General features: G+C 47.8%; 1 long non-coding RNA gene across 2 annotated transcripts; it reads right to left on the reverse strand.

The window, feature by feature from the left end:
- Positions 1-2,521: 2,521 nt before the first annotated feature.
- LOC132000156 (uncharacterized) lies at positions 2,522-7,433 on the reverse strand. Of its 2 annotated transcripts, none has more exons than XR_009399197.1 (2): positions 6,066-7,433; positions 2,522-5,112 (listed from the first exon to the last, which is right to left on the reverse strand). It is a non-coding gene; the product is annotated as an uncharacterized LOC132000156 (long non-coding RNA). The 2 variants fall into 2 exon arrangements; XR_009399198.1 differs by having other exon boundaries at positions 5,230-7,433.
- Positions 7,434-13,071: the final 5,638 nt, after the last annotated feature.

Here is a 13,071-nt window from a genome sequence, read left to right on the forward strand (position 1 = left end):
TTTTTCTTCTCTTCCCTTCTCTTCTCTTCCCTTCCCTTCCCTTCCCTTCCCTTCCCTTCCCTTCCCTTCCCTTCCCTTCTCTTCTCTTCTCTTTCTCTTTCTCTTTCTCTCTCTTTTTTTTAAGATTTCATTTATTTGGGGCGCCTGGGTGGCTCAGTGGGTTAAAGCCTCTGTCTTTAGCTCAGGTCATGATCCCAGGGTCCTGGGATGGAGCCCCGCATCGGGCTCTCTGCTCAGCAAGTAGCCAGCTTCCCCCCACCCCCTCTCTGCCTGCCTCTCTGCCTACTGTGATCTCTGTCAAATAAATAAATAAAATCTTTTTTTAAAAAGATTTTATTTATTTGACAGACAGAGATCACAGTGGGTTGAGAGAGAGAACCCCCAAAATTAACTTTTGCATCGAAAAATTACAATACATTCTGTGTGTTAACATATTTGTCTTCATACCAGTACAATCATAAAATATAATTTTCAATTAATTTTTATAAAGGAGCAAGCCCCACAGGCCAAGCGCCTAGGCTCCTAAAAGTCATTATGCAGCCCTGATGAAGAAAGTCCTCTGCTGCTTTTTTCTTTAAAAAAAAAGGGGGGGGCGGGGGGAGGAAACAGTGGTAAAAAAAAAAAAGGAAAGCGCTCCCTAGCTGAGTATCGGGATCCCTCTCAGCCCTAACATCCTTCAGGTTCAGGGCATTTTTTGCCTCAACATGCAGGATCCTTTACAGAGTGGTTTCTTTTTTTCCTTTCTAGGATTTATTTATTTATTTATTTATTTATTTGAGAGAGAGCGAGCATGAGCGGGAGGGGCAGAGGGAGAGAGAGTCTCTGCTGTCTCCCCATTGAACTTGGAGCCCCACTTGGGGCTTGATCTCAAGACTAAAATCAGGACCTGAGCGGAAATCAAGAGTCGCTCACGCCACCCAGGTGCCTCCAGAGTGCATTCTTAGGAGTACATTTCCTACTGCTTTCAGAATCGGTGTGCCATCTGCTTTTAGCAGAAGATCTTGTCCCGCCAAAATTTTGTGCAACTTACAAAATCCCTGCGGGGCTCTCCTTATCTACTTGGTCAAGGAATGCAATGCCCGCCAGTGGCCGACAGAGGGCGAAGCGACTCAACCTTAAGCGTGAGCATCGCAAGGGCGCCTGGAATAGCAAGCCTCGCTCTTCAACCGCAGGGGCCTGACCCGAGAGCTTACCAGAGATGCAGAATCTCGGACCCAACCCTAGGGAGGATCCTAGACCTCCGTGATCACAATTCACATGGTAAGAAGATCCCCAGATGACTGATATACAACATCAGGTTTAGGGGCGCCTGGGTGGCTGAGTGGGTTAAGCCGCTGCCTTCGGCTCAGGTCATGATCTTAGGGTCCTAGGATCGAGTCCCGCATGGGGCTCTCTGCTCAGCAGGGAGCCTGCTTCCCTCTCTCTCTTTGCCTGCCTCTCCATCTACTTGTGATTTCTCTCTGTCAAATAAATACATAAAATCTTTAAAAAAGAAAAAAAAAAAAAGAAGCACTGATTTCAAGTTTCTAGTCTGAGAAAGGGAAGCCCACTTGCTCAAGGGAAACGAGGGGGGAAGAGGAACTGGTTTAAGGCATCCCTCCCAGCCCCCAATCTCCTGTTCCTTCAGCCAGTCAGCCAGCGTCAATCACGATGAGACCGAAACCACAGGAGGGATATAAAAGCGTTTTACAGGTCATAAAGCAACTGGTTTCTTCTTCCGTTTTAATAAATACTTACTGAATACCTACTATGTCCTGGACATCAGGGACACAATCGTGAGCAAAAAACAGACCCTGTTCCTACCTTCCTAGAGCTTTCAGCCTAGTGGGGACACGTTTTTTAGAGCCAGTCCTGGCAACCGTCTTAACTATGTTAGCTGCTATGGTTCCGGTTTATAGTTGAAAAAATTGAAGGGCCGAAAAGGTAAATAATTTTTACAATTACACAGCTCAAGACGGGGTGAGCTGATATGACCTTCCCCTTTGTGACGGGGCCTGCGCAGTCTACCGTGTGAGGCTCAACGGCATTTCAAAAGCCTTGAGAAGGAGCACCCCCTCGGCCCACCCCCAAAAGAAATAATCTTGGATGCGCACAAAAGATGAGTTGCGAAGATATTTGCAGCCTTGTCTATAACAGCAAAAAATGTAGAAACCGCCCAGAGGTTCTATTTCAACAATGCAGAATTGGTTAAATTGTTGGATGTTTATAACCAGAATTCTATGTAACTGGCGATTAAATCCGATCACGCAGAAAAATATGTTCATGATCTCTGGTGTAGAAAAAGCAGATTACACCACGTTATTACAGCATGGTCCTATTTTCATAAAAACCACAGCATAAAAACTAAAGACTAGAAAACTAAAGTGAACAGGAAAGGTAGAATCAAAAGTAATGACAGTCATTATCTCTGTGATGAGATTACAGGTGATTTTTTTTTCTTTATTTTGATTGAATTGTCAAAAGGTTTCACACCAGGAGCATCTCTTTCTTTTGGAAAGAGAGGAACAGCAACAACAACAAAAAATCAGAGGGTGGTTTGAACCTTCCCATTTATTATCTATTTAAAAAAAAAAACCAAATTGCTCTGCTGGGAACATTTAAAAAACATCTCTTCTTCTTACAAAAGCAATAGGTATTTGCCAAAAACAAGTAAAACAAGTACAAGAATGCACAAACAAGCAAAAGAAGAAAAACACATTCCCTCTTCCCCCACAGACAACTAATACTGGCAACTTCGTGACTCTTGATAGGTCCTGTTTGTTTGGGTTTTTTACATATAATTTTTTCCTTTGAGTTCTGCTCTAGATGTTAGCCCAACCTAGCACGAGAAATAGGAGTATGGAATGAGGCTTACAGATTCCTATGTGATCCCTAAACAGCCCCTAAGGTGCATCTGTCCAGGTCTCAGACTGTGTCTGGGATCCCAGAAGAGTGACTCTCTTCGAACAGACCCCACCATCGGGGAGCACACAGACCCTTGTGGGTCGCAGGGCACAAGCGCCGACCAGCATGAGGACCATAATAAGAGTGATTCCCAGCGTGCTTGGGATTGCAACACCCCATCATGGTTGGGATTTTGCAACCCCCCCCCCCCCACTTCAAAAAGAATACAAACAGCATTTGCATATCCCATTTAGTGCTTTTCCACACCTGCAGCTGAAGGGAAGTAAGGTTAATTTGGCTTCAGGACTACCATCACCCTCCTTCCCACGGCCCTTGGAGAATTGCTGGCAGTCAGTCCGGGTGTCCTGGGACAGGTTCGGGAATGGCAGCTGTGCGGGCAGGTTCTGCCGCGAGGGAGGGCCGCACCGGTCCTGGAAGTCCGGGTCACCGGGCAGGATGTCTCTGGGCCATTCCCACACACGCACGCTCCACGACGACAGGTTTCCGAGGCCCACCCTGCCCACGCCCTGTCTTACTACCGTCCTCTCTCCTGGGAAGGAGAGCAGAAGGGCCTATAGCTGGCACCTCGCCCCACCGCGTCCACACCCTCAGCACAGGCCTCGGGCAGAAAATGTTCCTAGAGCTGATGTGCAAGTCAAACCGTTCTGGGTTTCTTCAGCGCCTGTGATATCCAGTCATGGCCCAGACCCAGGGCCTCCCCCGCCTGCCGCAAACCTCAGGCTCCGGGGCTGAGCTGGCCTATATGTTCTCTTTCTCAAAACGTCCTAGATTTTGGAGACCCTCTTCTCCTCCATGTATGGCTCCTCTGGTCTGCAATAACCACCACTTCTGTTTATAAAGCTCCTCTATGCCACATACTGTCCAAGCGTGCAGCGCACACACCCGTCTTTTGAGGTGGACACAATCATCCTCATGTCACAGATGAGAACACCGAGGCTCCAAGAAATAAAGCAATTTTCCCAAAGTCACACAACTGCTCACAGAGACAAGAGGCAACTCAGGCCTGCCTGACCCCAAAGTTCATGTGCTGTCCTGGAAGGCTGGTGCGAAGGGAACCAACTTAGAGATCGTATCCTATCCCATTTTCAAGACACCTGAGCTGGAAAATTCATTTACAAACCGTCATATAGTACTTATGTGCCCGGCACTTGGCAAATAGCAACTCAATTTATCCTCCTCCTATTGCTCGGAGATGGGTACTTATTTATACAGATGAGGAACTGACACCCAGAGAGGGAGTAAGCTTGCCTAAAGCCACACAGCAGGTGGCCCGGGCTGATCAATTCTTGGGCTGCCTCTCTGAGCCCAGGAGCAGAGGCCTCTCCCTCCAAATTCTTTGTCCTTCGGCCTTTCCACATGGCCACCCGCTTCCCTCCGAGTCTCTCCCTGAGTGTCTGCTTCGAACTTCCTCATCCCTCTCTGGGTCTTGGTGGTGTTCTCTTGTGAAACTGGTTTTGTGGAACTACTCATTGTGCAAGGCGATATTTGGTTAGGCCACTATCTAGAGTCCCCCAAAGATCTGACAGTTCTGGAAGGTCTGTCGAAGCAAAGGCTTAGAGTTTGTGTTTGCAGAGATTAATTAATTAATGTATCAATTAATCAGCAAGAGCTTACTGAGAGCAGTTTCTGTCCCCAGCCCTGTGCTGTGCAACATGGAGTCTACGAACACGAAGACACAAAACCTGCTTCCCACCCTCAAGGAAACAACACTGAAGACATATGTAAATGTGCACTCCGCATGCTGGGTCTGTGCACCGCTGTATTTAAAAGACATATAGGCGAGGAGAGTCAGAAAAGTTGTTATGAAGGAGGCAGAACTTGAAACAGGGGTTAGAAAAGGGGTAGGGGTTTGGATAGCACGAAGGAACAGCAGAGTCCAGGCAAGAGAAACAATACAAATCTTTTCTGCATCCAAACTGACCAGATCATCAGAATTAAGCCAGAAAGGGATTATTTTTCCTGTGCCAAATTTTGCTCTATCAGAGGGAACCAAGAGGGCTTCCTTCCTCTCCTGCAGCAGCACCACGGTGGGGCTTCTGAGTTGGAGAAGGGCGCTGTGCCTCCCATGTCCACCAGGGGGCAGAGCTGTTGCTTCTACCGCTCTAGCTCCGAGTACAATCAGAGGGGAAGGATCCCAGACTCCTCTAACCAGCCGGTGGGGATCCCTGAGGCCGGGTCTTCTCAGTCTGAGCTGCCTTCGTACTCGGTCTAGATGTTAGGGAAGAAATAGAATGTGAGATGTAAGAGGAAGTGGTTGGGACGAAAAGGGAAGAGAGACAGAGACATTCCCCTACAGAATCTAATCGCTATGTGCCATGAAAAGACCTTCCAGTGCGCAAAAACGGGTTCCCACGGGTTCGGGCTCCGTGCCTTCTGCTCTTGTCTTGGCTGCGAAAAGCTTCATGCAGGGCTTGGGTAACTGTGAAGAACGACCAGCTGCTGGTCCAAGACTGGTTTCAGGACAGCCAACTCGGGTTCTCTGGACGAGAAAAGCCGTTCCAACCCCCTGTTAAGGAGGCATATTTGTGGCTTTGGCAGTTCACACCTCCTGGCCATCGCTGCAGGTCCTGGGGTCAGGCTGTGAGCCGTGCGGAGGAGCAGGTGTCCCACTGGCGTCCTCTAGGAGGCCCAAAGCCAGTGTTTGGCTCTACTGCACACCCCACCACCGGAGCCAAGCATCAGGGTCCCCAAGCCACAAGAGCACTGGGGTTAGAGGTGAGATGGAAAGCACTCTGGTTTGAAGCCAGAAATCCTCGTCTTCATCTGTCTCCAACCAGCTGTGCACGTTTGGAAGGATGAACCTACTTCTCGGATCCTTAGTGTCCCCATTTGTGAAACGGAAAGGCTGGAGTAGGGGGAAATGTCCGCTGTGCGTTCCAGCTCTGATGTTCTGGAAAACACGCAGTCCTCTGGCCAGAGAAACTGGGGAATCGGCGGGAGGAGGGGCGCGCGACTGAGCCCCCTGAAGAGTCACCCCGCGCCCGCAGTCAGTCCCCCGCAGGGGCCTCTGCGGCACTGCCCGCCTCCCCCCCACCCCCACCCGCCCTCGGGGCGCTCGGGGCCTGGCGGCGTACACCCACGGCTCCCGCCGAGGCTTCTGGAATCTCGTTGGGTTCCTCCCAGGAATGCTTATTGCCCTTTACATCTGCAAATCGCTTTACCTCAGCAACCCTGCTGCGCGGTTATTAATCATCGCAATATTCTTCCTTCCGCCTGCAAGAGGAATTGCGGGGATCCGGATTTATGAAGGTGAAATCCGAAGGTAATTTGCCTGGGATCCCATTCAGTCATCCGTTAACTGAGTGAATTAAGCGCCTCAGCCCAGCGAGGCTGCAAGAGCCACCCAATTCCGGCTACTGTCAGGATCGGAATTGTAGGGGTCCTCAGCGAGCTTCACGGGCATTCCATGACGCCATGGGGATAGGGGACAGTTCTAAGGTGACGGACGACCCCCCTCACACACCTGAGACTGCTGCAGACAGCGCGATCACGCCCCCCCAACCCCACCAGTTCTTTCTAGCCGGCCGGCCGGGTAAAGGGAAGTGACCTTCCCAAGGTCACTTATCCCCCAAGGGGCAGCACTGATCCCAGAGCCTCCGGCTTCAAAGCTTCCCACCGCCCCATGGGCGAGAATTTGCAGTTCGAGCCTATAAAATACAAACTAGGGTTCGGCTGGGGACGGCTGTTTCCCTGATTTCCGGCACCGAGTGACAAAATCGTGAACCGGGCTCACCCAGCCGGGACGGGTGAGACAGCCGCCAATCTTGCCTGCAAGATTGTTGAGAGACCTCGGAGCTCATCCGATCACCCACGCCCTCTCTAGGGGTCCCTAACGCCCCGGTCCCTCGCCGCACCTCGGATCTGCGGGAAGGGGCGGGGGCGGGGGGCGCGTGACACACAGCTCGCGCCAGCACCCCGCAGGGGCGTGGCCGGGAGCAGGGGGCGGGACGAGGCGGGAGGCCGGCTCGCAGCCTCCTCCCCTCCCCCCGGCTCGCGGGCGAAGCCAAATATGGGCAGAGCGGAAGCGGCGGGCAGACGTCACGGCGCCGGGTGGGGGCCGCGCTGCGGGGCCTGTGACGGGAGGCGCTGACGGCGCCTACGTGTCACCATGGAAACCAAACAGTAAATAGAGGGCTCGCGAGCTCTTGACCCTGCGACCTGGCCTGGCGCGAACGCCCGGAAGCTGGAAAGGGCCAAGGAGAAACCTGGGCCTGGCAGATGATGGCAGAGGAGGGGACGCCGAGGGAGCAGCCCCTGGGGAAGCCAGCTCTCCCTCCGCCCAGGATCCAGCAGGGCCAGGTCCGGAATGGAAAGCAGCCCTCCTGTCCTTTGTGAAGGGCTCCCATCGGTCTGCAGGGCTGTTGGGGGTGCTGCTTTCGCTTTGTCTTTTCTCCCCAGCGGCTAAGAATTCAGGGATTGGAGCCACAGGACCGGGTCCAAATTCCAGCTCTGCCGCCCTAGTTGGATGATCTGGAGGAGATCACCGTCCTTCTGTGCCCCAGAGTATTTTATCGATATGATTAATAGCTGGTCTTACCTGCTAGGATCGTTTGAACGAGTTCATACAGATCCGGGTGAGCGTGAGTGAGTGTGTTTGGAAGGGTCCAGCGCATGGTGAGCCAAGCTGGGACTGGCTATCTTTATTCCTAAGCAGCAAAACAGTAGCTCACCAAGCATTAGGCAACGACCAAAATATAATGTTGTAATGTTTTGTTTTCTTGATTCGTTCTTCAGTTTTACAATAAATAATCGTAAGGGAATTTTCCGCTCTAAAGTTAATATTAAATGCAATTAAGTATTTCCTGTACTAGCTGCGATGTGTATTTACCAAATGAAAACATCGCACGTCTCAGTTTGCATCGCTTCCTTCACAGCATTAAATTTTAAACACAAAAACTCCACACGGTCATACATAATAACAGAACTGAAGTACCTCGAGTTCAGTTTCTCAGCTTTTACAGTCACTGTTGTCCTCGTTTATTTCAAATCTATTTAAACACAGTTCTGTGTACTACCAGAGGGCTGGAGACAGTGCACTGCACCCAAAACAATTTCATATGACTCTGAACCATTACAGACTTTCTCTTAAATGAAGGCATATAGCTAAGTCCATGTGTTGGGGACCAACCGTTAGTACAACTTGGAGTTTACTTCCATGTAGATTACAATGCATTAAAGGATAAGTAATTTTTAAAATGAAGCTTACGTGTGCACTGTGAAAAACAACAGTAATCCGGGCAACTGTTTAGACCTTAAAACAGAAGACTCTTCCAGGAAGGAGTATTTTGCCACATCTAAAATTGACAGTTCACCACATTAATGAAAAAGCAGACAGGAATGCCTGGGTGGCTCAGTTGGTTAAGTTGCTGCCTTCGGCTCAGGTCATGATCCCAGCATCCCGGGATCGAGTCCCGCATCGGGCTCCTTGCTTGGCAGGGAGCCTGCTTCTCTGCTGCCTCTGCCTGCCTCTGCCTGATTGTGTGTGCTCTCTCTCTCTCTCTCTGGCAGATAAATACAATCTTAAAAAAAAAAAAAAAAGGCAGACCAACTTTAGTTGGATTTATTATTACTTGTGAATTCTGAGCCGGTAATGTGACCCTTTGTGGATGACGGACCCTGGGGGGGACCCCCAGTAATTCCTACCTTCTGGTGTCCACGCCTTTGTGTAAATCCCTCCCCTTGAGTGCAGATGGGACCTAAGATTCACCTCTAAGCAATAGAATATGGCAAAGGTGTTGGGATGTTACTCCCATGATATATAATATGCAATATTTACATATCTACCTATATCTCCTGCTTTATAAGGGAGATCTATATAGACAGATATCCATCTTACCAGCACACGCTAGCAGGTTCTCCTGGCAGGCTTGACGAAGTGAGCAGCCATGTTGAGGAAGCTGCCTCCTCGACCTGAAGGTGGCCTCTGGCCAACAGCCAGCAGAAAGTCAGGCCTTAGGTATATAATCCTGAGGAAATAAAGCCTGGGACAAGAATGAGCTCAGACGCAGACTCTTCTCCACTCAAGCATCTGGCTGAAAACTCAGTTTGGCTGACACCTGGAGTGCGGCTTTGTGAGACGACCTTGAACACAGGACAGAGCTAAAGCAGTGAGTCCACAGAAACTGAGAGAAGACACAGGCTGCTAACTGGGTGATAATTGGTTGGCGGTGTCGCACTACATCCACTTCTCAGGCCTTTCAGACTAAATGATAAGATGCCCCTCCAGCGCATCTCCACAGGAGTCCTCTGACATCAGAGTTTTGAAGCTAGAAAGGGAGGTCTGAGATTTTTGAAACCCACTCGGGATGTGGTAGTCTCAAAGGGGTTTGAGTCTTACCGTGGGTCATTAAGTACATGTTTAGGTGCAGATTTTAACATTCCAACAAAGTGGTTGAACACTTTGGACTTCATGGTCACAAAGAGCTGATCTCAAATCTCAGATCTGCTACATACAAGTGTGTGACCTTGGTCAGTTTAATCTTTTCTAGATCGTTTTCCTCACCTGTAAAACGAGGATCCTCATACTACCTGCCCCATAGGGTTGTTGTGAGGACAAAACAGGAGCCCCCATTGAACAAAATCATTACGGTGTACCCAGGATATGCCTGTTATGAGACATAAAATGATGAGCGAAGCAGATATAGTCCCTGATTGGGCATTGCCTAGGAAATGCCCAGCACAGCCTGGCACACAGCAAGCATGCGTGAAATGTTAGCCATTATCAATATTATACCCTAGGGCTCCAGGTTCTATCCCCGCACATGCCTCCATAAAGACTCTATAAGCTCACACATAGAACCTCTAGCGTGTGATTCCAACTGCCCACATCCCCCCTGGATGTTCACAGGCACAGCCAACTCCACATGTACAACACAGACCTTACCTTCTCATTCCCCCAGACCGGCTCTTCTTGCTACCTTCATGCTATCTTCAGTCATACAGCTTCCTTGTGCGTCGGCCCAGTGAACCTGAGAGTGGCTTGGATCCTCTCCCTCCCTCACTCCCCACATCCACTCCATCACTAAGCCCCAACACCCCTACTCCTTTATTACCTCTTGTTCCCTCTCCATTCCCACCACCCCTGCCTCCGTTCAGCCTACACACAACTGAAGCAGGTAAATACCAGGCTCTTCATGATCTGGCCACAGTTACCTCTTCTTGACCTATCTCCTGCCCCTTCCTCTTTGATGCTGCAATATTAATGTAAATGAAATCAAGTGTACTTATACGATGCTCTATAGTTTACATCCCCCTTCCTCTCCTCCTCCCCCCTCCACCCACATTTTATAGTCCAGCAAAGGCAAGTGTGTTGTTTTATGAGTCTGTGCCTTTACAGTGCTAGCCCTCTGTCTCCAGGAATCTTTTCTACCTGACACTCACTCACCTAGCAAACTCCATCCATCTTCAAAGCCCCGCTTGGAGGTCACCGGCTCAGAGACTCCCCCCAGAGAGAGGTCATCACTCCCTCTTCTGTGCAACCATTGTACCTGCTGTTTTCACTGTCACAATGTATTATGATGTATGTGTTTACATGTCTTTCTCTCTTCCTAGGCCATGAACTCCGTGAGTACAGGGCTGCGTCTTGATCACATCTGAAACCAGCACCTGATACATAATAGACACCCAGAATCTTTTTTTTTATTGAATTAAATGAAGCCCATGCTTGCTCCAGAGAGTAAATATTTTCTCCCCGACCCCCATCTCCCTTAATTATAGAGATAATAAATAATAGATAACCTATCTACACTGTAACAAGCACCCAATACATAATTTTTTTTTAATGTTTACAACAACCCCAAGAGGTAGATACAATTATTCTCCTTTTACTGCTGGGAAGACTAAGGTGCAGAGAGGTGAAGTAACTTGCCCAAGGTCAGGGAGCTGGGATTCAAAGCTGAGTCTCTGCTCTGAACCACTCTACTATGTTGAATCTGATTTCTCAAATCTAGATGAATTTATCATAGTTTTGATAATTATAGCTGTGATGAGAGTCTCATAATTGATCAAAAAGCCTGAAAACCAATCTGCTGTTTCTGTAATCTGACCACACATTGTTCCCCAAAGTAAACATGGCAGCAACTGGGGCCTGGGCCATCCGTGGGGATGTTGAAGGGGCTGCCCTTTAACAATTCCTCCTTCCCCAGGGCCGGTTCCTCATGGAACTATCCACCAGACCCCTCTGGGTTCTTACCCTCCCCAACTGATTGAACCAAACCTAAACGCCTTGTCAGGGTGACGAATGTAGAAAGGGCTTATTAATTAAGAAGAGCTGATGGCCATCAGGCCAGGCAGCCTCCCTGGGACAATGATCAAGAGCCCTTTCCGCCCTCAGGCAAAGGAAAAGCAACAAGGAGTTTAGTCCTTGAGTGATTGCATGAAGCCACTAAAATGAATTGCTTTGAACTAAAGCAGTTCATGCTTCTGTCGCTGTCTCTGACATGCAAAGAAAGTGGAAATCTATCCAGCCAGCTCCCTTTGGGGACTTTGAACTCATTCGTCAGAATTCAATATACTTTATTCCCAACTGCTTTCCCTCAGGTCTGGACATATTCTTGGTAAACGATGATTATGATAATGATATTGATATCAACAATAACAGTAATAATAGCTAACCCTTATTCTTCTATGCTAATGCATACTAAATTGCAGGCTTTATGATCTAGCTTACCAATTGCTAGGCACCAATGAACTCAAGTGGATACATGTGATGGTCTAAAATTTCATATGAACAAGAGTACAAGAGTGAAAAACATAGGTTTGTTTGTTTCTTTGAAGATGATTACACCTATAGTCACATGTACATCCATTCTTTATTTGATGTTGAAACAAATTTCTCAATTTGTAATTAGTCTGGAAGTGTCCCTGACCTGCTATATGCTTGTATTTTGGGTGCCTCTTAAAATTTCTTCCCACGCTAGCTACTTTCTCACCTTAATATTGTAGAACCCTGGAAAGGAATTTTTTTTAAACGAAGGACGTGCTCTTCTACCCAGAAAGAAGTCCGTGAAATACACAACTTTTCTTTATTTTTAAATTCTATTTATCTCCCTTTAGATATATTTTTTAAAAATTTTCAACTGCTTTCACTTATTTATCCATCTTCATCCATTTAACGAGCATCTAAGTGCCTAATAGATACTGGGGATATAGAAGTGATCAAGACAGAATAGGGTCCCGTGCATTCAGAACTTACAATGCAGTGGTGAAGGACAGAAATTTGTTAAAAGAGGAAAGAAAGAAAAACACATAAATTATATGTTGCAGACAGTGACATGTGCTATGGGAAACAAAGCAGGATAGTGAAACTCAGTCATGGGGAGGAAGTGGGCACAATGCTTCAGAAGAATGGTATGGGAAGGCCTTCTGGCGGAGATGTCCTTGGAACTGAGTCTGAATGGTGGGAAGGAGCCAGCCTTGGAAAAGAGGTTTAGGCAGAGGGGCAGCAAGTGCAAAAGTCCTGCAGCAGGAACAAGCACACTTTGCATCTAGAATGGAGGGAAGGCTGGTGAGCAGGGTGCATGTAGGGGAAAAGGACTAGAAGGTGATGGGGAGGAGTCAGCTCTTTAATGCTAATAGCAAAACAGCACCCCTTAGAGCCATCTGATGTTCAGCATTCAAATGGTGCTCTCATCTCATTTATGTTCTGATTATCAGATTATTCTGTGCTTAAACGAAATCTCATACACAGTTTAAAGATCGATTTTTTTTGTTTGTTTTAGGTTTTTTTGGTTTGAAAAACATTGAAACTTAGGTGCTCTCCTTAGAACAATCACCTGAGAACTTTTACTTCGGCTCAGTCTCGCCTTTGTCCTTTAATTAAAGATAGCAATTGATTTACTTTCATTCACACATGGAAAGTTGTTGTTGATACAAAATTACTGTTATTAGAACAAATTGCTGAATGCTACCCTTTAATTTTAATAATTGCACAGGATGCAGGGGTGTGTAAAGACGATATAGAATCTGTAATCCACTATTATATACATAAGTATTTTTTAAATAGATAAGTATTTTTTTCTTCTTCTTTTTTTCTACCTAAAATCAATATGGAGCTGGAAACACGATGGCAGGGTATTTACTTTGAAATTGAATGGGCAGAGGTAATCCAGAGGAGGCAGTAGATGGGGTGTGTGTTTGAAGCCAGACATAAAAGAGATGAAATCCCCA

Source organism: Mustela nigripes, chromosome 13 (assembly GCF_022355385.1).
Source record: "Mustela nigripes isolate SB6536 chromosome 13, MUSNIG.SB6536, whole genome shotgun sequence".
NCBI classification, from domain to species: Eukaryota; Metazoa; Chordata; class Mammalia; order Carnivora; family Mustelidae; genus Mustela; species Mustela nigripes.